The sequence below is a fragment of the Puma concolor genome, chromosome B1 (genome assembly GCF_028749965.1).
Source record: "Puma concolor isolate L17-30 chromosome B1, mPumCon1.1.hap2, whole genome shotgun sequence".
NCBI classification, from domain to species: domain Eukaryota; kingdom Metazoa; phylum Chordata; class Mammalia; order Carnivora; family Felidae; genus Puma; species Puma concolor.
Window position 1 is genome coordinate 11,161,243 of NC_141670.1, and position 26,873 is coordinate 11,188,115.

General features: G+C 35.3%; 1 long non-coding RNA gene across 11 annotated transcripts in view; it reads left to right on the top strand.

Moving 5' to 3' along the window:
• Positions 1-26,873, top strand: part of LOC147581459 (uncharacterized) — a 62,847-nt gene that overhangs the window by 8,357 nt on the left and 27,617 nt on the right. For 7 of the 11 annotated variants that reach the window (XR_015249926.1, XR_015249925.1, XR_015249929.1 and 4 more), the window contains exons 3-8: positions 3,312-3,513; positions 5,584-5,691; positions 14,160-14,219; positions 19,664-19,805; positions 23,383-23,533; positions 26,597-26,690. This is a non-coding gene — a long non-coding RNA (uncharacterized LOC147581459). The remainder of the gene's footprint in view (positions 1-3,311; positions 3,514-5,583; positions 5,692-14,159; positions 14,220-19,663; positions 19,806-23,382; positions 23,534-26,596; positions 26,691-26,873) is intronic. The other 4 variants (XR_015249927.1, XR_015249930.1, XR_015249931.1 and 1 more) reach the window with 4 other exon arrangements.

Genomic DNA, 26,873 nt, shown 5'->3' on the forward strand with positions numbered 1-26,873 from the left:
ACCACACTCAGTGATTTAAGAAAATCTCCACATGGGCACCTGGTTGACTCAGTCAGTTGAGTGTGCAACTTTAGCTTAGGTCATGATCTCATGGTTCATGGGTCAAGTCCCTGTTGGGCTCTGTGCTGACAGCTCAGAGCCTGGAGCCTGCTTCTGATTCTGTGTCTCCCTCTCTCTCTGCCCCTCCCCCACTCATGCTCTGTCTCTTTTTCTCTCTCTCAGAAATAAATATAACAATTCTTTAAAATATAAATAAATAAAATCTTCAAAGACTTTTGTAAACAAAATACCTGGTGGTGGCAGAAGGTGCTGGTTAACTCACCTTATTCTGTGATATACAAATCAAGTCATACAGTGTTGATTAACTACTAAGACCATAGAGCTAATTTCCATGTAACAATTTTGAAAGGGATCTAGGATTATGTTTTTAATATGCTTTATGACTTGATGAAATTATTGTAGTTGTATTGTACTTATATTACATGTTTAGGATACTGAATCTCAGATATTCATTTTCAGGTGTTATTTGCAATATCAATAAACACAGTTGAACTGCTCTCTCCAAAATTTTCTAGGTAACTCACTGATAGTAAGTGACTTCCTCCTTTTATCACCTCTAAAGGGACATTGTGATAGAACTGTTAACAGTTTTTTTAGTACTGCTTCCTAGGCCTTGGTTCCAGAAAAAAAGTGCAACCCACGTTCCTCAGTGTTGTGCTTGCCATATCTCATTAAATAAATAAATTTTTTTTCAAATACGACACACCAGAAAATTCAAACACCATTTCAGCAACTGATTCATAAAACTGTGTCCTAATTTATTTTTAGGGAGAACTTAGTTTGGTTGTCCTATTTAAATAACTACTGCCATTAAAAGTGAAAAAAAGTCAGTAAGAACATCTGTTCCTGTATTCTGAGTAATTAAAGACGGCATACGAATAAGGAAGGGAGAAAGAAGGGAGAATTACAAGGTGGGGGAGGTGTGGGGAGGAGAACCTTCAAGATATCAACAATATTCTCAACAAATAATTATAGTTAACTGTTCTTTATCAATTCATTCATTCTATTTAACTGACTTTTGTTCTAATACATATCGATTCTCTAGTCCGCTTTTATAAAATCCTTAGCACCTGTGTAAAATTATTGTAAAATTGCTGTCTATGTGGTATCAGCTCAGAAGCCTGTACTATTAGTCCTTCCCTGAAGTAACAAGAACTTAGATTAGCTGTTACAGTTCTGTCCATGAAGCTCTGAGCCCTGTGTGGTGGAACACATTTCTACTCTCCAGCACTTAGCCAAGTTTTCAGGATGTATGAGAGAAAAGCAGAAACCACCTATAGATGACTAGATGCCTGTGTCTAATTTACTACACTAACCAAAAATTTCACGAATGCAAGGAAACAAATATACTCTAACATAGGTGTAATAAATGACTGGTTCAAAAAGACTTCACGAGTATTTCCCCCGAAAGAGACATTTGATAAGTAGTGAGGGCTTCCTAAATATTCACGGGTTTTCTCCAAAATATACAACCTCTGTAACATTTTATATTAACATAGCTTTACCTGAGTACAGTGAACCTTGGGAAAAATGAGTTTTTGATTTAATATGATTGCTGTTTGAATATGATTTAATATGATTGCTCTTTCCAGGAAGCCAATGCATTGTGCTAAGTAAAAAATATGGAACATACCAAAAACAATTATATTTAGCATACCACATATTATATATATTATATATCTATAATTATATTATTTATATATTATATATAAATTTTATATAATATATATATGATATATATATATCATATATATATAGTGTAAAAGACTACCCATCGGAAATCTTAAATGTAATTTAAATGTAAAAGACATCTTGACTTTTATTTGAATTTAGAGATTCATTTCAGAAAGACCAAATCATGAGAGTTGTCAGAGGATAATAGTTAATGTGATTAAATAATCCAGTAAGTTTTTAGAAAAGCTTTTAGTGAAAAGCTGTAGTTTGCCTGCTGTAATTTGAGAGACAGCATATATTTTCAAATATAAATATAAGAAAGTACCACAATCATAAGGAATCTTAGTTTTCTCAGAAGGGAGAAACTTGATTATTTATTTAAGATAATCAAGGATAGGGGCGCCTGGGTGGCTCAGTTGGTTGAGGGACGACTTCGGGTCAGGTCATGATCTCACGGTTTGTGAGTTTGAGCCCCACATCGGGCTCTGTGCTGACAGCTCACAGCCTGGAGCCTGCTTGGGATTCTGTGTCTCCCTCTCTCTCTGCCCCTCCTCTACTCATGCTCTGTCTCTCTCTGTCTCAGAAATAAATAAACATTAAAAATTTTTTTAAATAATCAAAGTTAGGGGTGCCTGAGTGGCTCAGTCGGTTAAGTGTCCCACGTCAGCTCAGGTCATAATCTTGCATTCCATGAATTTGAGCCCCTCAGGCTCTGTGCTGACAGCTCAGAGCCTGGAGCCTGCTTCAGATTCTGTGTCTCCCTCTCTCTCTGCCCCTCCCCTGTTCGCTCGGTCTCTCTCTCTGTCTTTCAAAAATGAATAAACGTTAAAAAAGTTTAAGTAATCAAGGCTATAAAAAAAGTCAGCATAAAGCTTAGAAAACTACTCTGATGAGATACAAAATCTCTGTCAACTGGAAAAATTACAGAAAGGGGAAAGAAACACTTTTACTACCTTTTGTTATGAGAAGACTAGATATTCTAAAACCAATTTATGATATTAACAAAATTTTGATCTTACAGTATTATGATCTGTAACATACTGTAATCAAGTTGTGTGTGTGTGTGTGTGTGTGTGTGTGAATAAATCTACCTAAATTGAGCTAATTTGCCAAAATTTTAGCCCAGTCTATTAAGTTTTACAGAGTCAGCATTTGCCATTATTATAAACCATGGCAAAAATAATATTCCTATCTGTCTGCCAACTTTCTATGGCCTCATATATCCATTCAAATCTTGGTTGCAGGGCACCTGCATTGCTCAGTTGTATAATATTTGATATAACAATAAAAACAGTACTTTTTAAGGAGTCTCTTTAATTTATTAAAACATTCCAAGATAGGAAATATTTCTAATACATACAATAAGAGATAAAAGTTTCTTCTGAATTATAGATGTATAGAGCATACAGAGCTTTATATTTGGTTTTACAAATTTGGCCATGGTTTAAGTGAATGCAAACACAACAATCATACCAGTCTAGATCTCAAAGGCTGTCTTCTTTCTAGTGAGATATAATATTGTATAGACAAACATAAATGGCTGAAAGTCAGATCCTTTATCATCTCTTGTCTGATAGAGAATAGATCCCCATCTCTACATAACAGAGATCATCAACTGGCCAGTCAATAAATCCAGTTTTTTGATCATCAGTAACCAGCAAAGACAAATGATGTATTGGCCACGAGGAAGCCAGACCACATCCAAGCTTGGCCAATATCAGAAACAAAAGCACAAACAACAGAGAAAGAAGAATGACAAAAGAGAAAGGATCAATGACGGTAAAGTTTATTGTATTTGTAATTCATTTCAGGGACGAAAAACTCACTTGAGTCCAAGAATTCCATGTTTTAACCAATATATTTTAAGTGGCTTGGGCAATTGTATCATCTTGGCCATCTCGGTGGGACCTCCATCAACTGTTAAAGATGGTTTTCAAAAAGTTAATAACATGATTGTGTCACAAATCTAAGCATCTGTCGAAGATTTATTTAATTCAGTAATGAAGGAACCAACAATCTGGGGAAGCCAGTTGCTTAATAATTTTTATGAATTTGATAAATTTTGTTCATAAAGATGGTGAATCTGAAGATATTTTAACTCTAATAATGAGTAACAATTTAGTAAGGCTTTATTTTAAACCATTCACCAAATAAATTACTTAATTCTACATTTTAAATTGTGGTTACAGAACTATGGCTACATTGTTAACATAGCCCATAATTGTGGATTCAAACATAAACATTTGCTACTTCCATCTATATTGAATGGAATTAATAGAATTTTCATTTTATTAATGGAGTTTTCATTTCTATTGTGAATATATATAATTGTCTTTTTAAAATTCTAACTCCAAATATAGTTTTTAACTTAATGGGATACTAAAGAACACAAATGTATCTTTCAACAAAGTTTACAGATTTTTGATGTTTGCCAAAACTTGCATGCTCCCATATAAATTCTATGTAAATGATATCCAGTATAATTTAGGGTTATAACTTGAAATTTTTATTTTGTCTGCAATTTACTTTAAAACACTTAATCATAGGCAATGTTGTGTTAAAATTACACTGGTTAATTTTATTTAAGCCATAGGTGCATTTAGATGCTTTAATTGATAATTCAAATAGGAGGAATTAGGTGGTTGGGGAAGGCCATCCTCTAAGGTGACCACAGCTAGCATGTCATGTCTCCTTGATTACATCAGATGGTTTGTCTTAAACTGGAACTTTTTGTTCTGTCATACCATATTTTGTGTGATATGTGTGTTTGTGTAATACAAATTAGTTTATATCATTCTTAAGTAGGGAATGACATAATTTTAATGTAGTAATGTAGAAATTGTGTTAATTTAGATGTAAAGTTTCCCCCTTGTTCATTTTTGCACTACTAAATCACAGTTGCTGGGATAAAGTACACTGAGACCATAAAATACAGCAAACTGTAGAGAAATACATTGTTGAAAATGATGCCTAATCACCCTAAAGTCTGTCAGGCCACATGACGGTTGCTAGAAAGTCTTGTGTTATGTTCACTGATATTATGTAACTTAACTAAACAGTCTCAACCCTTTTTTATACATTTTTCCATGAACTAACTAAAACTCATTTTTAATGGAAGATCTAAAATTTAATGTAGTATTACTGTATTTAAAATTTAATGGAGCAGGGGCACCCGGGTGGCTCAGTCGGTTGAGCACCAACTCTTAGATTCGGCTCAGGTCATGATGTCATGGTTCTGGCTTTGAGGACCACATCAGGCTCTGCAATGACAGCGCTGAGCCTGCTTCACATTCTCTGTCTCCTCCACTCACTGCTCCTTCCCTGCTTGCTCTCTCTCTCAAAATAAATAAGCACTTAAAGAAAATATACTTTTTGTTTGTAGTTTGCTTGCTTGATTATAAATATTCATATGCACAGAAAAATTTGTGAAACCTCTTTTCAGTATAACCTAGTAGCAAGTTTAAGGTCAAAATGTTCTTGGCCTAATTCTATCAATTAATTATATCCATGATACCCCCAATTCCGTTAATATTTGTGCTTAATAATATTGATACAGATCAGTCTGATTTTTAACATTTGTAATTTTCCATAAGTAATTTTTTAAAGGAACACATTTACTCTCTTGGATCTCTCTTATGTTATAGAAGAATGGATTCAGTGTAGTCATCAGTACTATTTGTCAAATGTTTCTGGCCTGTGACCTGTGGTCTCCTGGGAGTTGTGGGGGCCATATGTCTGGGTCTTGCGTGTAAACTATGAACAGAAAGGATGTTTATCACTTGCAAACTAGAGTACTTAATTGCTGATGCGGGACCTACCTACAGAGCTTTTTTTTTTGACTTTTGGCAGGGTCATTGACATCCTTCACCAAGTTGCTTGTCTGCCAGCTTGAGTCCCGGAGTTATGAGCTGCCTGGATCTCTGAGTCACTACCATTAGTGATGGATATAAAGCCAAGGTAAGCAACTAATCTTTGCTCAAGCCCCTCGGATTTGGGGGTTTGTTAACTACAGCAAAATCTAGTCCATCCTAATGATAAGATGTAAAACTGTATCTTAGGTCAGAGATACCCTTTTAGTCACAGGCTAAAATTTATTGTTTACCTTGTATATTTGGGTACCTAGAGTTCTTATTTTTAAATTATAGCTAAAATTCATGTATAACTATATAAAATCATTCTCCAAAGTAATTTACAAATGTTAGATAAATTACAAATATATATGTGTGTGTATATATACATATATGTGTATATATGTGTGTATATATATATATACGTATATAAGCATGCATATATACATATATATACATATATATGTATATATAGTGCAATTAAGTTAGTAAACCATTGTTAGAAAAGTTTTGCAAATATTCAATGTTTAGATTTTACTTGGAACTTTTATGATAGAACTCTTAATACATTCCAATAAGATTCTATGACTTTTATTAAAAATCCATCCATAAATGGCACCAGTTTTGCAAATACAGCACAATTCAATTCCAATGCATTTCCTTAAAACCTATGTTTATAGTATAGCTTTAATTATGTTAATTAATTATATTTAATTAATTTATAATTATGTGTTAATTTAGATATATATTAATTTTATTAATTAATATTAAAGATAATGTTAAATATTGAATAATACATTATTTATTATATTTAATTAATTTATAATTATAATTAACATATAATTATAAGTTAATTGAATATTAAATTTAATTATGCACACGCACGTATTCTTGGATGGGAGCTAAATATTCTACAATAAGTATTAAAATTTTTCTTCCTACATGTTTAGAACAATTAAAAATGAACTAAATTCATCTCCATAAAAAATATTCCACAGTGCAATGCATTTTAAAATTAAGAGAAAAATGTTAAAATTTGTATTTTCATTATGAAGTATTTTTAATCACCTTCTAAAACGTTAAAATATTCCCAACATGAGAAATGTTCAGAAAAATGATAAACGACAATTCTTTATTCTTTTTTAATTTTTAAAAAGATTTTATTTTTAAGTAATCTCCAGACCCAGTGTGGGGTTTTTACTCACAGTTTTGAGATCGAGAGTCACTCACTCTACTGACTGAGCCAGCCAGGCATCCTGACAGTTTTTTTAATAAACAAGTCAGAGATGGTTTGTCTATATCTATTTTAACAGCTTCTATTACAAAGCAATATTAAACTCTCTTTTTCTTTTTCTTTCTTCCCTTCTTCCTCCCTCCCTTTCCCTTCTTCCTCCCTTTTCTTCCTCCCTCTTTCCCCTCTTCCTTCCTTCCGTCCTTCCTTCCTCTCTCTCTCTCTCCCCTCACTTCCCTCTCTCTCTCCCCCCACTTCCCTCTCTCTCTCTTTCCAGAGAACTTTACTTAGAATAATTAAGCTTCTTATCTGTTGGCCTATAGCTTCTTTATATTATTCTAACACTTCGAGTTTTCTTAAGACAATTCACACTGGCATAGCCTAGCATTTAATAGCATGTGCTTGGTGAGACAGCTTGAATCGTGGCTCTAGATCTTATTGTTTGCTTCCAGGGAAGGTTTCTTAACAGTGTTTCTGAGAAGGTTTTACATTTAATTTGCTTAATTATAAAGAAAAATTCAGAAGCTATATTTTTCTTGAATGCTTTTGTTATTTTGTGTCTCTCAGGGTACTTTTTCACTTAAATTTGTTGAGCAAGTACTTTTAAAAAAGTAGTTCATTATATTTTCTTCTAATTTCTGTAGGATCTGTAGTGATGAGCCCTCTTCAGTTTTGTTACTGGTAATTGTGTCATTAATTTTATTATTATTATCATTCTAAGTAAGAGTGTTGATTATTTTCAAGTAATCAACTTTTGGATTTACTAGTTTCTTTTTTTTTTTTGGTCCGTTTTGTAGCCATTCGTTTTGTGCTCTGTTATTTCCTCATGCTAACTTTGACTTTAATTTGTTCTTCTATATTTTAGCTTAGTAAGATTGAAGCTTAAATCATTGACTGTAAAACTTTTATCCTTTTCTAATATACCTCTTAAAACTATAAATTTCACTGTAAGCACTATTTTATCTTCATTCAACAAATTTTAATATATTCTGATTTTAATGTAAGCAAGTTAGAAATATTTTCTAATTTTATGTAACACACAGTTTATTTAAGCATTTGTTTGATTTCCAAATCATTTCTTTCATTAAAATCAGAGAACAACCTTTCTTACCATATCAAATCTTTGAACTTTGTTGAGACTTGTTTTAGGGTCTGTTTTGTTGAACACTCCTTATTTAATGAGAAAAGAGTGTTAAAACTGTACAATATAATTGCAGATTTGTCTACTTTCCTTTTAGATTGCCAAATTTTGCTTCTCTTTTTAATCTTTTTGAGTAGGTACATATTAAGGATTGATATATTTTACTGATAAATTGATCCCTGTTATAATATGAAAAGTTCCCCTTTATTTCTTTTAACAATTCTTGTTCTCAAGCCTAGTTTGATAGTAATTTAGCCACGCCAGAATTCCTATGATTAGAGTTACATATCATGTTGTTTTGTTGTTGTAACTGATTTTACTTTTTAAACATGGAAAATTGTATGCATGCTCGCAAATTTCCTTAATCTGTCCGTTCGTTCTTTCTCTTGCTTGCTTGCTTGTTTGCTTTCTTTCAACTTAAGAAATCTGCTTTGATATATTGAAATGGGTTTATTTTAGATAGCACGTGGTTGGAATTCATTTTTTATCTAGTTTGAAATTTTCTCTTTTTTTTTTTTTTTTTTTTAGTTTAGGCCATTTATATCTGAGGTAATTTTCCACATGTTTAACTCTAGCACTTTTTAAATTTCCGTATGTTCTTTGTTCCTGTTTTCATCTTCCTAAAATTTATTTTTTAGGAGGGCATTTTTTTCTTCCATTCTTGGCATAATCACTGTAACATTTATTTTTTATTTTGTACTGGTTTTTTCCCCAGGATTTACAATATGTATGTTTATAGTATAATCTACTTTCCTAAAATATAATGGTAATTCACATAAAAAAGCTTCAACAATTTAGGCTCATTCCCTTCTTATCATTTATTCTCCTGTTGAAATATATTTTGCTTCTATATGTTATAAATCCAAAATTAAATTACCAAGTATCATGTACACAAAATAAACTAGGAGGAAAAATTTATGATTATTTGTTTATTTACCCCTATCATTGTTCTCCTTATATTGTTTCCATCTGTATCATTTTCCTTCAGCCTGAAGAAGTTCCTTTAAAATTTCTTTTAGATTCCTAAACCAGACAGAGACCCAGTAAAAAAAGAGAACTACAGGCCAATATCCCTGATGAATATGGATGCAAAAATTCTCACTAAGATACCAGCAAATCGAATTCAACAGCATATAAAAAGAATTACTCACCATGGTCAAGTGGGATTCATTCCTGGGATGCAGGGCTGGTTCAACATTCGCAAATCAATCAATGTGATACATCACATTAATAAAAGAAAAGATAAGAACCATACGATCCCATCAATTGATGCAGAAAACGCCTTTGACAAAATTCAGCAACCTTTCTTAATAAAAACCCTCAAGAAAGTCAGGATAGAAGGAACATACTTAAACATCATAAAAGCCATTTATGAAAAGCCCACAGCTAACATCATCCTCAATGGGGAAAAACTGAGAGCTTTTTCCCTGAGATCAGGAACACGACAGGGATGTCCACTCTCACTGCTGTTGTTTAATATAGTGTTGGAAGTTCTAGCATCAGCAATCAGACAAACAAAACGAAATCAAAGGCATCAAAATTGGCAAAGATGAAGTTAAGCTTTCACTTTTTGCAGATGACATGATATTATACATGGAAAATCTGGTAGACTCCACCAGAAGTCTGCTAGAATGGATACATGAATTTAGCAAAGTCGCAGGATACAAAATCAATGTACAGAAATCAGTTGCATTCTTATTCACTACCAATGAAGCAACAGAAAGACAAATAAAGAAACTGATCCCATTCACAATTGCACCAAGAAGCATAAAATACCTAGGAATAAATCTAACCAAAGTTGTACAAGATCTGTATGCTGAAAACTATAGAAAGCTTATGAAGGAAATTGAAGAAGATATAAAGAAATGGAAAAACGTTCCGTGCTCATGGATTGGAAGAATAAATATTGTCAAAATGTCAATACTACCCAAAGCTATCTACACATTCAATGCAATCCCAATCAAAATTGCACCAGCATTCTTCTCGAAACTAGAACAAGCAATCCTAAAATTCATATGGAACCACAAAAGGCCCTGAATAGCCAAAGTAATTTTGAAGAAGAAGACCAAAGCAGGAGGCATCACAATCCCAGACTTTAGCCTCTACTCCAAAGCTGTCATCATCAAGACAGCATGGTATTGGCACAAAAACAGACACATAGACCAATGGAATAGAATAGAAACCCCAGAACTAGACCCACAAACGTATGGCCAACTCATCTTTGACAAAGCAGGAAAGAACATCCAATGGAAGAAAGACAGTCTCTTTAACAAATGGTGCTGGGAGAGTTGGACAGCAACATGCAGAAGGTTGAAACTAGACCACTTTCTCACACCATTCACAAAAATAAACTCAAAATGGATAAAGGACCTGAATGTGAGACAGGAAACCATCAAAACCCTAGAGGAGAAAGCAGGAAAAGACCTCTCTGACCTCAGCCGTAGCAATTTCTTACTTGACACATCCCCAAAGGCAAGAGAATTAAAAGCAAAAATGAACTACTGGGACCTTATGAAGATAAAAAGCTTCTGCCCAGCAAAGGAAACAACCAGCAAAACTAAAAGGCAACCAACGGAATGGGAAAAGATATTTGCAAATGACCTATCGGACAAAGGGCTAGTATCCAAAATCTATAAAGAGCTCACCAAACTCCACACCCGAAAAACAAATAACCCAGTGAAGAAATGGGCAGAAAACATGAATAGACACTTCTCTAAAGAAGACATCCGGATGGCCAAAAGGCACATGAAAAGATGCTCAATGTCGCTCCTCATCAGGGAAATACAAATCAAAACCACACTCAGGTATCACCTCACGCCAGTCAGAGTGGCCAAAATGAACAAACCAGGAGACTATGGATGCTGGAGAGGATGTGGAGAAACGGGAACCCTCTTGCACTGTTGGTGGGAATGCAAATTGGTGCAGCCACTCTGGAAAGCAGTGTGGAGGTTCCTCAAAAAATTAAAAATAGACCTACCCTATGACCCAGCAGTAGCACTGCTAGGAATTTACCCAAGGGATAGAGGAGTACTGATGCATAGGGGCACTGGTACCCCAATGTTCATAGCAGCACTCTCAACAATAGCCAAATTATGGAAAGAGCCTAAATGTCCATCAACTGATGAATGGATAAAGAAATTGTGGTTTATATACACAATGGAGTACTATGTGGCAATAAGAAAGAATGAAATATGGCCCTTTGTAGCAACGTGGATGGAACTGGAGAGTGTGATGCTAACTGAAATAAGCCATACAGAGAAAGACAGATACCATATGTTTTCACTCTTATGTGGATCCTGAGAAACTTAACAGAAACCCATGGGGGAGGGGAAGGAAAAAAAAGAGGTTAGAGTGGGAGAGAGCCAAAGCCTAAGAGACTCTTAAAAACTGAGAACCAACTGAGGGTTGATGGGGGTGGGAGGGAGAGGAGGGTGGGTGATGGGTATTATTGAGGAGGGCACCTTTTGGGATGAGCACTGGGTGTTGTATGGAAACCAATTTGACAATACACTTCATATATTGAAAACAAAAAACAAAAAACAGAAAAAAAGAAAATTTCTTTTAGGTCAAGTCTGCTGGCAATTACATCACTCTGATTTGTTCATGTTACTCTTTATTTTGAGTTTATTTATGTATTTATTTGCTGGCTTTATAATCGAAGATTGACAGCTTTTTCTTTCAACACTTTAAAGCTTCATCATTTTGATGAAAAAGTTATGTAAATTTTTATCTTTGTTTCTCAGTATGTAATTATTGTGTGCATGTGTGTTTTCTTGATTGTTTTAGTACTTGTTTTCAACAGGATGATTATAATGTGACATTGTATGTTTTCATTTTTGTATCTCTTGTTTTTGTACTGCTTCTTGACTTCCTGGGTTTGTGGCTTTCATCAAAGTGAAATATTTTCAGATACAATTTCTTCAGCTATATGTTCTGTCCCTTGCTCTTTTCTAAGATTCCAATGATGTATGTTATTGTTCTAGAAGTCACTCAGATTCTTTTACTTTTTCTCCACTCTCTTTTATCTCTGTGCTTCATCTGAATATATTCTATTACTGAGGTTTCAGGTTCACCAATTATTTCATCTTCAGGGTCTATTCTGCTATTAATCTCATTTAGGAAAATTTCAGACATAAATTCTATTTTATACCTTTTAGAATCTTTGCTAATTCCATCATTCTTACTTCTTACATTTTTTTTTTTATTGCCAGATTTTTCTTCTGATGGGTCATGTTAAGTTATTTATTTAATTTTTTGGTGAGAGACAGGGGAATGTCATTATTCTAAGATCAGGCCTGCTTTATTTCTATGCTACCATGCACCTGTATCCTGTGTTTCTTGTATTAAGCAGATTCTCTCCATTCTGGTTGTTCATTACTCTAAAAGAATCAGGGAAGTTTGGAAGTTGTTCTTTCTACTAGTTTTTCTTGTTTGGCATTATGGAGTTTAATCCTGAGCATGTATGGACTGGTATTTAGCCAAAGACTCAGGCACCTTGAATTTCTGGAGTTTATTTCTCTGGGTAGTTTCTGCCTCTTAGGTATGCTGACCCACAAATGTAGTTGCCTTCCCTTTCTTGAACACTAAATTCAGTTTCTTCAGCTCAGAGAAAGTGTTGGACTCCGTTGGGGTTTCCTCTCCCACACTACCTTCTGCAAATTGTCTCCAGGCAGAAAACGCACTTCATGAGACTCATCTCTTGTTTCCTTTCTTTCAGTATTAACAGTTCTGCACTACCTGTGGTCCAATGATGGAAACTATTATTTCCTGTATGTTGTCCAGGGTTCTAGTTATTTGTGTGAGAGGGCAAATCTCATAGAAATTACTCCTTCATAGACTGAAGGACAAAAATCCCAAACACCAATTTAATTAAATAATATTTGTGTTAAGTATAGAACTCCAGAGTCTTTTGGAGGAAGACAGAATCCTAAGTATAAACAAAGTCATATAACATACTAAAGACAACTTTCCTACTTGTAGTCAAATTTATCTACTTAACATTTGTTGCTAATCTAAGATTTTTTATTGTATATGCAAATAATTCTTCTATGCTCTTTTTGTTAAGTTTAGACTTACTCAAGTAAAGTCTTATTTCACTTTTACTTTTTGATGAACTTTACAGTATAGAAAGTTAATGGCTTGTTTTTAGTGAAATAGGTTTCTTTTGGGCACATGAGTTAATATTGATTTAATAGTCTGTACTAGCATGCCACATTTCTTGGCATGTTATCTAGGTGTCCATTATCTCTAATGTAGATTCATCTAAGGATCAGGAACGTGAATTACAGAAACAAGAGGGATAAATCTTTTATTGAGGTGATCTGACCAAGAGTTTCCTGGTACCTGCAGAAGTGGAAAATGATAGGCTGTGTGATATAATTTTAAAGGTAGATTTATTTGACACCAAAAGCAGAGGAGAAGAAGAACTAGCTTCTTCAGCTCCTATAAAGGCAGTGAAACCAAGTGAGAATCTCTGGGGACAATACTTAAATGAGGTAATAGGGACTTAATAATTGTAAGGGTTCATCACCCCTTTGAAACCTTCTCCACTTTTGAGTTTCTTGGTTCAAGATCCCAATGTGTATTAGTCAATTTGTGGCAAGACTCATCTTTCTATATATACCATGACTTGATGTAGCCAGAATGAAAGTTTAATTTTAATTTTCCATTAAAAATATCAGGAAAAGGGGCGCCTGGGTGGCGCAGTCGGTTAGGCGTCCGACTTCAGCCAGGTCACGATCTCGCGGTCCGTGAGTTCGAGCCCCGCGTCGGGCTCTGGGCTGATGGCTCAGAGCCTGGAGCCTGTTTCCGATTCTGTGTCTCCCTCTCTCTCTGCCCCTCCCCCGTTCATGCTCTGTCTCTCTCTGTCCCAAAAATAAATAAACGTTGAAAAAAAATTTTTTTTAAATATCAGGAAAAATATACTCAGAACCCATGAAGAGAAAACTACAATTTGATGTCATTTCTGCTATCCTAAGTATGATTTTTTAGACCAGGAACCTTTCTTGTCCATCACAAAATGAGTTGGGTAGATGTCCCCCTGAACCCTAAGATGGGGAAAGATCCTTTTTTTAAATTCTTTCTCAAATGTGAAGGAAAGAGGGAAAGATGTTGACAGAGACACTTGACAGATTGACAAGCAGCCAAGCCCATTTTATGTTTCCTATCTGAGATAACACTGTATTTCAATGTGATTTCTTTTCAGAAACAAAGTCAGACATGGAAGTCTCTGGCAACAGAGAGGTTGGAAGAGGAGATATTTAAAGTAATACAACTGTGAGAAAAAGGGGCGCATGGGTGGCTGAGTCAGTTAAGTGTCCAACTTCAGCTCAAGTCATGATCTCGTGGTCTGTGAGTTCGAGCCCCGCGTCGGGCTCTGTGCTGACAGCTTAGAGCCTGGAGCCTGGTTCAGATTGTGTGTCTCCCTCTCTCCCTGACCCTCCCGTGTTCATTCTCTGTCTCTCTCTGTCTCAAAAATAAATAAACGTTAAAAAAAATTTTTTTAATAAAAATTAAAGACAACTGTGTGATGTCGGTACTCACAATGCAGTACTCTCTATTGTAGTAAGTGTATATATTGCTATGAGCAATCAAGATAATGCCAGAATGTTGTAGCAGTTGGGATCACAGACCCACATTTTAGATTAAGACTGTCATTTACTGAAATCTGTTTATAAGAAAACATCATTAGCTGGAAGGTGGGTGGTTTGATTCATCTCCTTCTTAGTAGTTTGAAATGACAAATGCTCTTTTGTAAGGTTATAAGGAACTCTTGTATTTAAGGAGTTGTAACTCATTGTTAATTGACTTTCATTCATGTTCTCTTTCTAAGAACTCTCTTTATAGTCAGTGGTCACTCTTGGTATAAGAACATTGTACCCAGAGGTTTCTTGTATCCAAAAGAACCTTGAGCATTTTCTGGCAGGAGAGATAAAAGGAAAACAGATGAAGAAAGCCAAGTAGCTTTAGTTAATTGACTTATGTATACATGGTTCTTCAGTCCATTTTTGAAACTGGTTGACAAGGCTACCACCTGGTTTCCGATCCTCTCTCCTCTCTGATTCCCAATCATATTTCCTCCCAGAATCACTTTCCATTCCCTCTGCTTCTACAACATTGAGGGATTCTCAAAGCATGATCACTGGACAATTTCCCCAAAGTTTTCCAAATCCACAGAAGAATAGTGGAATATGCCACTCCGAAATCTGCCACTTTGGGATATCGATTATTGGGGCTGTTGGTACTTGAGAAAACAGCAAATGCAGGGAGATTTCTCTGAACCTCCCTTATCTGCTTAAAGGCAGATCTTCCAAAGGGAACTCCTTGTCATAAATCTTCTTCCAAGAGTGTCATTAACCAGGAAGGACTGACTCTTGTCACAAGAGACGAACCTGAAAGTCAACATCACACCTAAACTTTGTCACAAATTATCACACTTCCCATCTCTTCTCCAAGTACCCATCATCGTTCCTAAAAATAATTTCCTTTTGCCTAAGAGGCCCACATCTCCTCCCCTTTGTCTCTTAGAATGGCCTCTAAGCCTGCATTCTAAGCCACCTCACAAAGTTATTCATTTTCCCCAAAGGCATCTTCCATGTATACCTGTGGCATACATGTTAATCAAATGTATGTTTCTTTAACTCTTATTAATCTGCCTTTAATTGCAGGTGTCTCAGCTAAAGACTCTGGAAGATACAGGGGAAATTTTCCTCCCTGTTGTAGACTCTGGGTCTGGAGTTCTCTCTTGTCCAGCCAGACAGTGGGATGCAGAATTAAAATGCGAGAGAGGCAAATGTCTGGGAAGAGACTAGAGCCCTAAGTAAGGGTCCTTGCTCCGTTTTCATTAAGATCATAAGGCTTACAAGCATGATGGATGTGCGTAAAGAGACCATGAAACCATGAACATTAATTCATGAGCATGGGGAAAGGGAGTTTTGAAGATATGTGGTGTTAGGGGTTTAGGTCAATACAAAACAAAATTGCTCTGCTGGGTGGAAGGTTGTTTACAGCAGACATGAGGCCCCAACTCTGTTTACCTAAACTGGCCTAGGGGACAAGAAAGAGCAAGCACCTTAGGGACAACAAGTCACCTTTCTTTTGCTAATTAGCTTCCTCTGGGCAACTTTGCCCTGCTTCAGTCTAAAGTCCTGTTATCCTGTTTTTGTCCTTCCTTTCTGTGAAAGCAGTTTTCTTGTATTGTAGTAAATTGGGGGGCCTTTCTTCCCTGAATACCTAATCTTGCTTACCTAATCTTGGATATTTTCATCCTGAGATTTCCTCCTCTTATACCTTTGTCCTATACTGGGGCCTTTGCCAGGTTTGCCTAATCTTATTTACCCAAATTTGGGTGTGTACATCCTATGCCTTTCTAATTCTTTATGCCTTGTTAACCCATGGTGCAGCCCCAAGGAATTCCTAAGCTTATTCCCCACACCTCCCTCTACCACAAATAATTTTCTTGATAAAGCGTGATAGTACAAGATCATGGCACAGTGGCTTGAATCCCTTGCACCATATTTATTTGTTATAATATATTCATGGGAACAAATATTGCGAAATAGCTATGTGTGAAGTATTGTTCTAATTACTTCACAGTACATATTCACTTATTACTCATAACCTAGTGAAGCGCTATCATCAGCCACTTTTCATAGATGAAAGAAGTTAAATAATGTTCTCAAGTTTACAGAAATAGTTCCAACCCAGGCAATTAGATTCAAACCCATGCTTTTACACATTATACTATAATGTATTTGTATAGCCTCACAGGATCACACACAGTATTGTACAAATAATGTGAACTCAGTAAATATGTACTGACTAATAATTTGAGGTCAGACTGTTTAATAAAAATTATTTTCTTAAATGTTTTAAAATATATACTATTAAGCACTATTTTTAAACTGTTGAAGACATTTTGTTCACTTAGAAAATAAAAATGTAAGAAATAATTTTAATATTATGTGATCAAATAAGGTATGAGTAGATGAGTAGGACCACTCATTTGGAATTTTCTAAATTACCACATGTAATTTTAAACAACTTTAGCAATTTACTAGGGTTTCTAGAACTCCTCTTAGAATTCTACTTTTGAACAGCTCTCACATTTTGGTAAAGTCACTTAACCTTCTTTCAATTCTCACTTCTGAAAAAGAAAGATAAATAATTCTTACCTTAGTTTAGGAGGCAATTCACAGAGCAGTAAATAAAAAATCCCATACATTCATAAAATTCTAGAGCTACACTTGACCTCAAGAGCTCATTCATCCTCCTGGGAATCAAATTTCTTGTAGGTGAATGTTTTTTTCAGTGTGTTTCTGTGCACCTTCCAACAGTACCAAGAATTTTGCTATAAGGAATTAGACAAGAGTAAAATCTGGACTCTAAATCATTTTCATATCCTATTGTTAAAACACCATTTCAGGTTCAATATTTATCTAAGATGTACACTAACTTATTCTTATGTTTATAATCCAACATTTAATCTTTACCTTTGACCTTAACATCTCAGAAATGTCTTACTACCCTTTGTTTTAGAGCTACCTTTCTCTTCATCATGAGAGTTCCTGTGTAGGCTCTCCATTAAGATTAAGTCTCCCTTTTTGATCTTAAGGTATTCTTCCAGTGTCTTCCAACTTTACTTTTCTTTGTCCTCTATCTGCTTTGCTTCATTCAAGTGAGAATCCGAAAGAGGTCTTTAGTCTCTCCTTCTCTTTTGTTTTTAAGCTCAACCTGTTTCTTACACTTAGGATGGTATCTTTTGAAATCAAAACCTAAATGCTGACCTCATGGCCTGTTAATGTACTCCAAGACCTAGGATATTTATATATCTTGGATTTATTAATAATAGATTGTAGAATCTCGGCTTCCTTAGCCTATACCCTCAAAACACAATTTATTCTAAATACCATATGTCACTTTTCTTTGTACTCTTAAAATTTTAGTGCATGTATACTGGGAATGAGAATATAGGACCAAAAAGAAACACAGTGAATCCAGAAAACTTAAAAATGTAATGAATATAATGGACTAGGAAGTATGGAAGGTGGAGATAAGATATCGAACAATGACAACTAGATGACTAATCCTGACATTAATAAGGATTTTGAATTCTGGATGGAAACACATTTAGTGGGAAAAATTGTGGTTATTTTGAATCTGAGTTGCTGGCAATGCAATAAGGTATAATAGTTTTAAAAGTATTTAGAAATTTATGACTCTAGAATCTTGACAATGAGTTAAGGGTTGGAGATACAGACCTATATATTTCACAGAGAGATGAGGGTTGAAGTCACAGAAATAGATGAAATTTTAAAGAAAAGGAATAAAAAGTGAGTGAAAAAGGTGAGATAGTGAGAAATGCTGACATTTGGAAAATAATTAGGAAAGAAATTACAACAGACAGAAAGAAAACTAGGAGAAAAGGGGCACTTGGGTGGCTCAGTTGGTTAAGCATCCAACTCTTGATTTCAACTCAGGTTGTGGTTTGTGGGATCAAGCCTCACGTCATACTCTATGCTCATAGCACAGAGCCTGCATTGGATTTTCTCTGTCTACATCTCTGTACCTCTTCCAGTCTCTCTCTAAAAAAAATAGTAAACATAAAAAAAAGAAAACTAGAAGAATGCAGTGTTATGAAAGCAAACAAAGTTTTTAATTGGAAGTACACACTCAAAAAAACATATAACCAAGATGCTTATATGTAGATAGAATTAAGATACTTCAGGGAGGGGCGCCTGGGTGGCTCAGTCGGTTAAGCAGGCGACTTCGGCTCAGGTCATGATCTTGCGGTCTGTGAGTTCGAGCCCTGTGTTGGGCTCAGTGCTGACAGCTCAGAGCCTGGAGCCTGTTTCAGATTCTGTGTCTCCCTCTCGCTGACCACCACCCCCCCTCCCGTTCATGCTCTGTCTCTGTCTCAAAAATAAATAAAACGTTAAAAAAATAAAAAAAAAAGATACTTCAGGGAGTGATACTTGCCAGTCTATTTTAACTCGTAAGTGATATTACTACCATAAATGAGTGAATTTATTAATGTGGGTAAATTTTATGAGAGATAACTTGGAAACAGTATTTTTAAAATTTTTTTTTAATGTTTATTTAATTTTGAGACAGAGAGAGACAGAGCACGAACGGGGGAGGGTCAGAGAGAGGGAGACACAGAATCCGAAACAGGCTCCAGGCTCCGAGCTGTCAGCACAGAGCCCGACGCGGGGCTCGAACTCACGGAATGTGAGATCATGACCTGAGCCGAAGTCGGCTACTTAACCGACTGAGCCACCCAGGCGCCCTGGAAACAGTATTTTTAATGTCATGATACATTTTAGTAACTTGTGCCCAGATTCTGTCTTGTAAAGAGTCCACATGGTCCATGGTGCCTGACTTGAACAGAGGCTGATTCTGAGGACTTCATATTCAGAACATGCTGAGCAGTTCATTCTCAGATTAGTATGGTGTGGTCTTCATCTGCCACAGGCACACCAGTTGTGGGAATCGATCTACCTTCCAAACCATGTCACAGGAATGGCCATATTTCATTGATACTAGAGTTAAATCAAGACGTCCTGGGTATCCAATTGCCTGGTCTTTATAATTTAAACCTGAATTTGTCCTTGATATTATTAATTCCTTGTCTATCAGCTCCAAAGTAACCCCATTGTTCTACTCTGTATAAATGGATATGGGCTTTTAAAATATGGTTATTTTTTTCAGGTGGTCCTGAAGCTTTCACAGTAGAGAATGTTAGAGAGACACTGTGGGAAGAAAGGGCTTTGCTTCCAGCAAGTTCCACCATCATCCACCATAGGCAACTTTCTGGCAACATGTGAGTCATGGTGGTATATTCTTCAACAAGGTCTGTATCTCAGCAGGATGGGAATTTATATAGAGCTTTTCCTTGGGTGTTCATATCAATACTAGGATTGGTGACTACTCTTTATATCTGGTATTTTTATACTCTTTAGAGTTGTCTTTACTTATTAGCCCATCTCTCATTATTTTAAACTCTTGTTATACTTCATTTTTCTTTATATTGATATTCTCTGTTCAAATCCTGCATGGTTGCTCTCTCCTGATTGGATCCACACTGACACATTGACCAAATGACATTCTACAATCAAATTTATGACACTTGATGATACTGAAGTATAAAATAAAGATTTTTGTGCTAGTTATCGTAATTAAATTGTACCACCTCTCCAAATCTATATCCCACATGGATTATAGATCTAAATGTGAAAGTTACGTTATACAGTCTTTGGAAAAAAATACTAGAGACATATTTATGGCTTTGGAAAAGGCAAAGAGCTCTTACACAGAAACATTATCAAACCAATTAATCATAACATTAAAAAATGAAAAATTGTACTATGTTCAAATAAGAATTTATATTCATCAAAAGTCACAATTAAATAATCAAAAATATAAAGTGACTTTCATTTAATATATAAAAACAACTCCTACAAATGATGACACAAGGCTGAGAACACAATAGAAAAATAAGCAAAAGATTTTATATTTCATAAAACAAGACAGCTACCCAAATGGCCAATAATTTTATTAAAATATATGCAACTTCATTAGTCATTAGGAAATGCCAGTTAAATCCAAAATGTGATATGTGATAACAGTACAACTACCAGAAAAGCTAAGATGAACAAAATAAAAATTAAAAATATACATAATACTAAGCTCCAGCAAGAGTGTAGAGCAACTGGAATGCTCACAAATTGATAGTGAGAGTGCAAACTGGTATAAAAACTTGTCCAAAATGTTTGCCAATATCTACTAAAATGAATATGTGCATAGTGTATCACCCGACATGTATGTTTACCAAAAATATGTACAAAAGTGTTCATAACAGCACTATACGTAATAGCCTGAGATTCAAAATAACTGCTGCCCATCAGCCATGGAATGGAAAAAGAAATGGTAGTATACTTAAGCAGTTTCCTACTGTACAGAAATGAGAAATGTCAAACTATTATGTACGCAAGAAGTCAGACAAAGAGCAAATACTTAGAAATCAGCCTCCGTGAACAAAAGTCAACCTTTGTGGAAGAAAGTATCTCGACAGACAAGACGTGGTTTGGAGATGCCTGTTAATCTTCTGGCTCTTATTAGTGCTGGGATGACAAGTGTGCTGACATTTTAAAATTCACTAAGGTGGGGCGCCTGGGTGGCGCAGTCGGTTAAGCGTCCGACTTCAGCCAGGTCACGATCTCGCGGTCCGGGAGTTCGAGCCCCGCGTCGGGCTCTGGGCTGATGGCTCAGAGCCTGGAGCCTGTTTCCGATTCTGTGTCTCCCTCTCTCTCTGCCCCTCCCCTGTTCATGCTCTGTCTCTCTCTGTCCCCAAAATAAATAAATGTTGAAAAAAAAAATTTTTTTAATTCACTAAGGTACACACTAATGATTGGTACAGTTTTCTGGATGTTTGTTATACTACTAGAAAGACTTAAAAAAATCATAAAAATAAGATGGTTCTTCAATAGAATAAGAAAGATCTTCATACAGGTAGGATATGATATTCCTATCCAGTCATATTACTAACTGAAATATTATTAATTCCCAATTATCTTTATTGATGTTACTTTCTAAAGAGTCCTTTAATTACTCATATTACTCACCAAAATATTATTAATTCCCAATTATCTTTATTGATGTTACTTTCTGAAGAGTCCTTTAATTAACATTTGTCACTTCTATGCGTCTCTTCTTTGAGCTTATAAAGTAGCCATTTAGTTACATGCTTACAGTCTGAAGCTTTCCATTTCTCACAGATTTATGTGACAAATAACAGAGTTGTATTACTTAGAGAAAACTGTATGAGTCCTTTCACAAGCGCCCAGAAACAGGTCACATATAACACTTTGTTAAATGTAACAACAACCATTCTTGCCTTAGAAACTCAATACTCAAGTCAAGGTTTATGGGAAAAGAAGCAAGCATGTGAATGAAAGCACAAGTAACAGTAAGAGCTGACATACTTGGCATGTAAGGATCCTTTCATTTTGTGCTACTCCATTTGTTAGAGTCCAGAGGCCAATAGCAAGTTTAAGTTCTCGGGTCTTGATGCCACGATGAAGTGCATTTTATGACGGGCATGATGTGGTGCTCAGCTGGTGGATTAATGTGTTGTGATGGTTGCTATGCTTGTGATCGAAAGAATGACTCACTATTCGTCTATTTATTATTTATGGATTACATGGTGGGCCAGCAGAGAAAGAGAAGAAGAAAACTTGCAAACTAAAATCAATACAAATAATAGCCTCTCCCAAGAGAAATCCCAGGGGCTTAGGTATCTCTCTTCTTTCTATCTTTGAGCCTTCTTTTTCTCTCTCACTTTTTTCTTTCCGTCTTTGCTCTAAAAGCAATTCTCTATGAAAGACTGTTTCACTATTATGCTCTCTTCTTCGTAATCATTAATGTTTTTGCTCTGCCTTTTCCTAAATGTTCCATTTTAAATTAAAATGGTAGAGGTATGATACCCTTTGATTAATTCTTCACTCCATTATAATTTGTGGAAAGTGTATGTTCAACGGTAGACACTGTTCAAGACCAGGAAGACAGTCAATGTGAATAATAAAATATGTAATATTTATATTTTGCTCTTCCTAATAACCATATGAGATAATCCCTTCTTACTAGTCAGTAGTAAGTTTACATGAAGCAGTATGATGAATATACATATGTCTATAACATATACATATACCATTTTGTTCATGGTCTTCAGGATTTTATTTTCTTATATAGGACTATACTGAGATGGGTTTCACATTGATATGACTAGCACCTCAACATTAAATATATTATTAATGGGTTAAAAAAATGAAGTGAGCAAATTAAAAATTATATATTATCTGGAATCACTGCAAATAGTTTTTTTTTTTTAACGTTTATTTATTTTTGAGACAGAGAAAGAGCATGAAGGGGGGAGGGTCAGAGAGAGGGAGACACAGAATCGACAGGCTCCAGGCTCTGAGCCATCAGCCTAGAGCCCGACGCGGGGCTCGAACTCACGGGCCGCGAGATCATGACCTGAGCTGAAGTCGGCCGCTCAACCGACTGAGCCACCCAGGCACCCCACAAATAGTTTTTTTAAAGCAGTCTTTCCAATATTCTACTTCTGTTCACTAAAGTTGGGTAATAATTTAAGTAGTTGAGCAGAAACAGAGTTTATGAATCTATTTACTTCTTGAGAAAAATAAGTGCTGTTCAAAATGTAAAAAGAAACGTGTAAGTTTTATGTTTAAGTTTGCTGGTATAAATTTCTATAATACTTTCTACAAAAATAGTTTCCTTCAATATATTAATCAGTACTGTGCCAATTTTTTTTTCTTGTATCCATTCATATCAAGTGCTAACTATATTCTTTCTGTCATCACATTTATAATTGGATTATCTGCCTGACAGTTTATTTTATTGTTTTTCAGTTCAAAAATGGGAACTTGATTTAATATAGCCAAAAGAGTGATGGTTGATGGAGTCAAATTATGAAGGGTCTTGTGGCCCACAGAAAGACTCTGATTTTGATTCCAAGCAAGATAAGAAGCCATTAGATAATTTTCACTGATGAAAAATATGGTAAGATTCCATTTAAAAACTTTCACTTTAGTCACTCATTTGATAATGGACTGAAGAGGCCAAGAGAGGAACTGGGAAAACAGCAAGAAATGATCAAGGTAGTAGCAGCAGGGATAGTAACAAGGTGGCTGAGTTCTTGGCATATATTTGAAGGATTTAATTCCCCCAACAGGATTTCCTAATGGCATGAACATATAAAGTGAAGAAAAGAGTTAAGGAAGACTGAGGTGGTTGATATGAACATTTCAAAGATGAAACTGCTTTTAAGTCTGAAGGAAAAAACAGAAGAAACAGTAAGGTCTTAGGAAAAACATATTTGAGATGCCCATTAGATGCCTATCAAGCATCCAAAGAACCATGTGGTCGAAAAGTTTGATAAAAGAATCCAGAGTGCAAGGAGGGTATAAATTAACCAGAGGGTAAAATTTCCCAAAGACACATTAAACATTATACTTTGCTACTGAATGTTAAGTTGAATTGATAATTTTTTGAAATTTTTACATAGCATCTTGGGTCCTGCCATCAAAACTAAGAAGATGCATATTCAAAAAGTATGAAATCAAATTTACAATTCATATTGTCTGAATATTGCCATGGTTTACACACCTTTCAAAAAGTTAACAAGTCCTTACAAATATGTGACGTTAGTGGGATTGCTTCATCTTTTGAAGAGGCCATGAACTAATAGCAAGTTTGCATAACTGTTAATCATATTTTGATTTCCATAGCACCTTAAGGTTGTGTGAGAAATGAATGTCTTCTCTCCAAAATAATCAAAACCTAGCTTTTGACAGACTTATAGTGCAGCAAAGTATGTATACTTTTCCTTAATAACTTCCAGTAAATTATAGGTCCAAATAACATACAGAAAAAATTGATTATACAGTCAATTCTTCCTATTCATATAGTTGTGCTCTGTATAGTCTCTACAAAGATTGCATTAGCTAATACTGAATAAGGGTTCCTAGGGGAACTACAGAGCTGGTTCCTGCAAACTCTGGTTACAACATTTTCATCAGCTTAGCCTTGATCAGTACATAGCTTTGTCTTATAGAAGTTTCCTTCCAACAGCACCTTACTTAATATGTTTCACTGATTCATGTACAGTGAACTCATGGCCAATAGCATTGTAACTCGTATCTGAAGGGAGCTTATCTAACACATGTACTCATTTCCTTTCTCCATGAGGCACATCGCAGCCTTCTTGCACTTAGGAACACTAGACAGCACTTGAGCACTATATCTGGGGTCATTTTAAATAGTAAAATCACTAAAAGCTAAAAAATGTGAAATATGTCACACTAAATAGACTATGAAAAAGGTGCATTTGTAGTATGTGAGCTGAAATAAGAAGGCAGAGCACTGTACTCTTTCAACTTCCCTGGAAACATACACATAGAATGACTTCAATTTTTAGCCACTCCATACAAATCCAAGCATGACCGTGAATGAGCTGCAAGTATTGATTTGGGGGGTTACAAAAAACTTTAATGCATAGGCAAGTTGACAAATATAGAATCTGTGAATGAGGATCTATTGGTCATATACGCCTATATTCTTAGATTCACATCTAAATGTCCACTCCTCCCCCATAGACAATAAAATGTCAACTACTTAGTAGCAGAATGGGAAAACAGCACAACAAATGAAAAATCAAAAACAAAAAGCATAAAGCCTGTATCATAATGTCAGTGCTATCCTAATGAAGAAAAATTAGAATGAGGGGGAAATGATTGCTGGATACTAACAGAAACATTTTGTTGGTCTGTAACTGCTTAGGCTTGATGTAGATTTTCAAACCAGTATTTTTGGTGGTTCTATATAATTTTTCCTTGTAAATATCATGCCTATTATCTCTGTTAATGTCATTATTTTTATTTCACTCTAAAATGGGTTTCAGCTATTATATATGCTATGGTAGGACATGCTGTATTAGTTGATTTTATACTGATCCTTGTTACCAACATTATCATAGTCCCCTTCACTCTCCTATTGAGATTATTGCTTTTCTGTTGGCCAGGAAGAAGAAGATGAATTTTGAATTTTTAAAATTCTACAGAATATATTTGGGCATCTGAACAAAAAGAATAATTCTTGATCACTGTCCTTTGTTTATAAGCAAACCTGGATGAGAGAGTATGAGAATCTGTAAATATTTCAAATTAAGCAATATTTGATTATTAACACAATAAGATAATCAATGCACAATGGTTTTTCAAATTACTTTACTTACCTTTGTTCAAAAATTGCCAATGCATTAGGTCTCAATTTTGAATCATACCAATATCTTTATACCACACTGTTTTACAAATACATTTTAAGTATTATTATGATGTAGGCAGGCCAGCTCCAAGGATCCAGAGGGGGTCCCACAGGACCCACCAAGAGGATCCTTGGCTATGCACAGGACAGAAATCAAATGTAAGCCAGCAGGAAGTGAATCAGAGTTTACTGAAGATATACAGAGGGAGTTCAGATGCAGGTGGAGAGTCTGGGAGATTCAGAAAGGAAAGGAGAGTCCCATCTTTGCTTTGGGTTTGGGGGTTTTATTGAGGATTGTGCTCTGGTGTATGTGTCCTTCTAGGCATCCAGGTACTGGTAAGAACAAGGACAATAGTCCAGGTGTCCTCCATAAATCCCTTATTCCTTAGAACCAGGGGTTCTTGGTATCAAGACTTCTAGCACTGGTGGTCTGGAATATGCACACGATGGCTTCATCCAGTCATTTTTGCCTGATCCATCCTTGGATGTTATCTATTATGCTGGAAGCTCTAAAGAATCATTAACTACTTGTCCTTTACAAGGAGAACATACAGTATGAAGCCCGTGTAAGGTAGGGGTGCAGGTCTTATCAAGACTAGAAGCAGGAAAAGGAGCAAAAAGCAGATTTCTATGGAGTCCCTTCAGCTTCCCTATTCTCAATTATATTAACAAAAATAGCATTGTATAGTTTTTCATTTGTCCCATCTGATATTTCTAAAGCTATATTTGCTATCTAAATTTTACTTCCTTTCTTTGCTGTATATTTATATTCTTTGAATGAGTTTTACTCTGCTGTTCTAGATTTCAGGTAATTGTCACAGTTGTGTATCACTTTACCTATCACCTACCAGTGCAGACCAACTGAGCCAGACACGAAGGGAGAAGAATTATGTATGTAAGTAAATACCGAATCACAGTTTACAGAATAATTTAGTCTCATTGCTTTCAATGACTTTTGGAAACTCACAGTATCTTCTAGATATCACACTTAAATGAGTAGTTAATTATCATGAAAACACAGAACTAACAATGCTCACTTGCACTTGGGTTAGAATTATGCTACCTGCTTATCACTTGG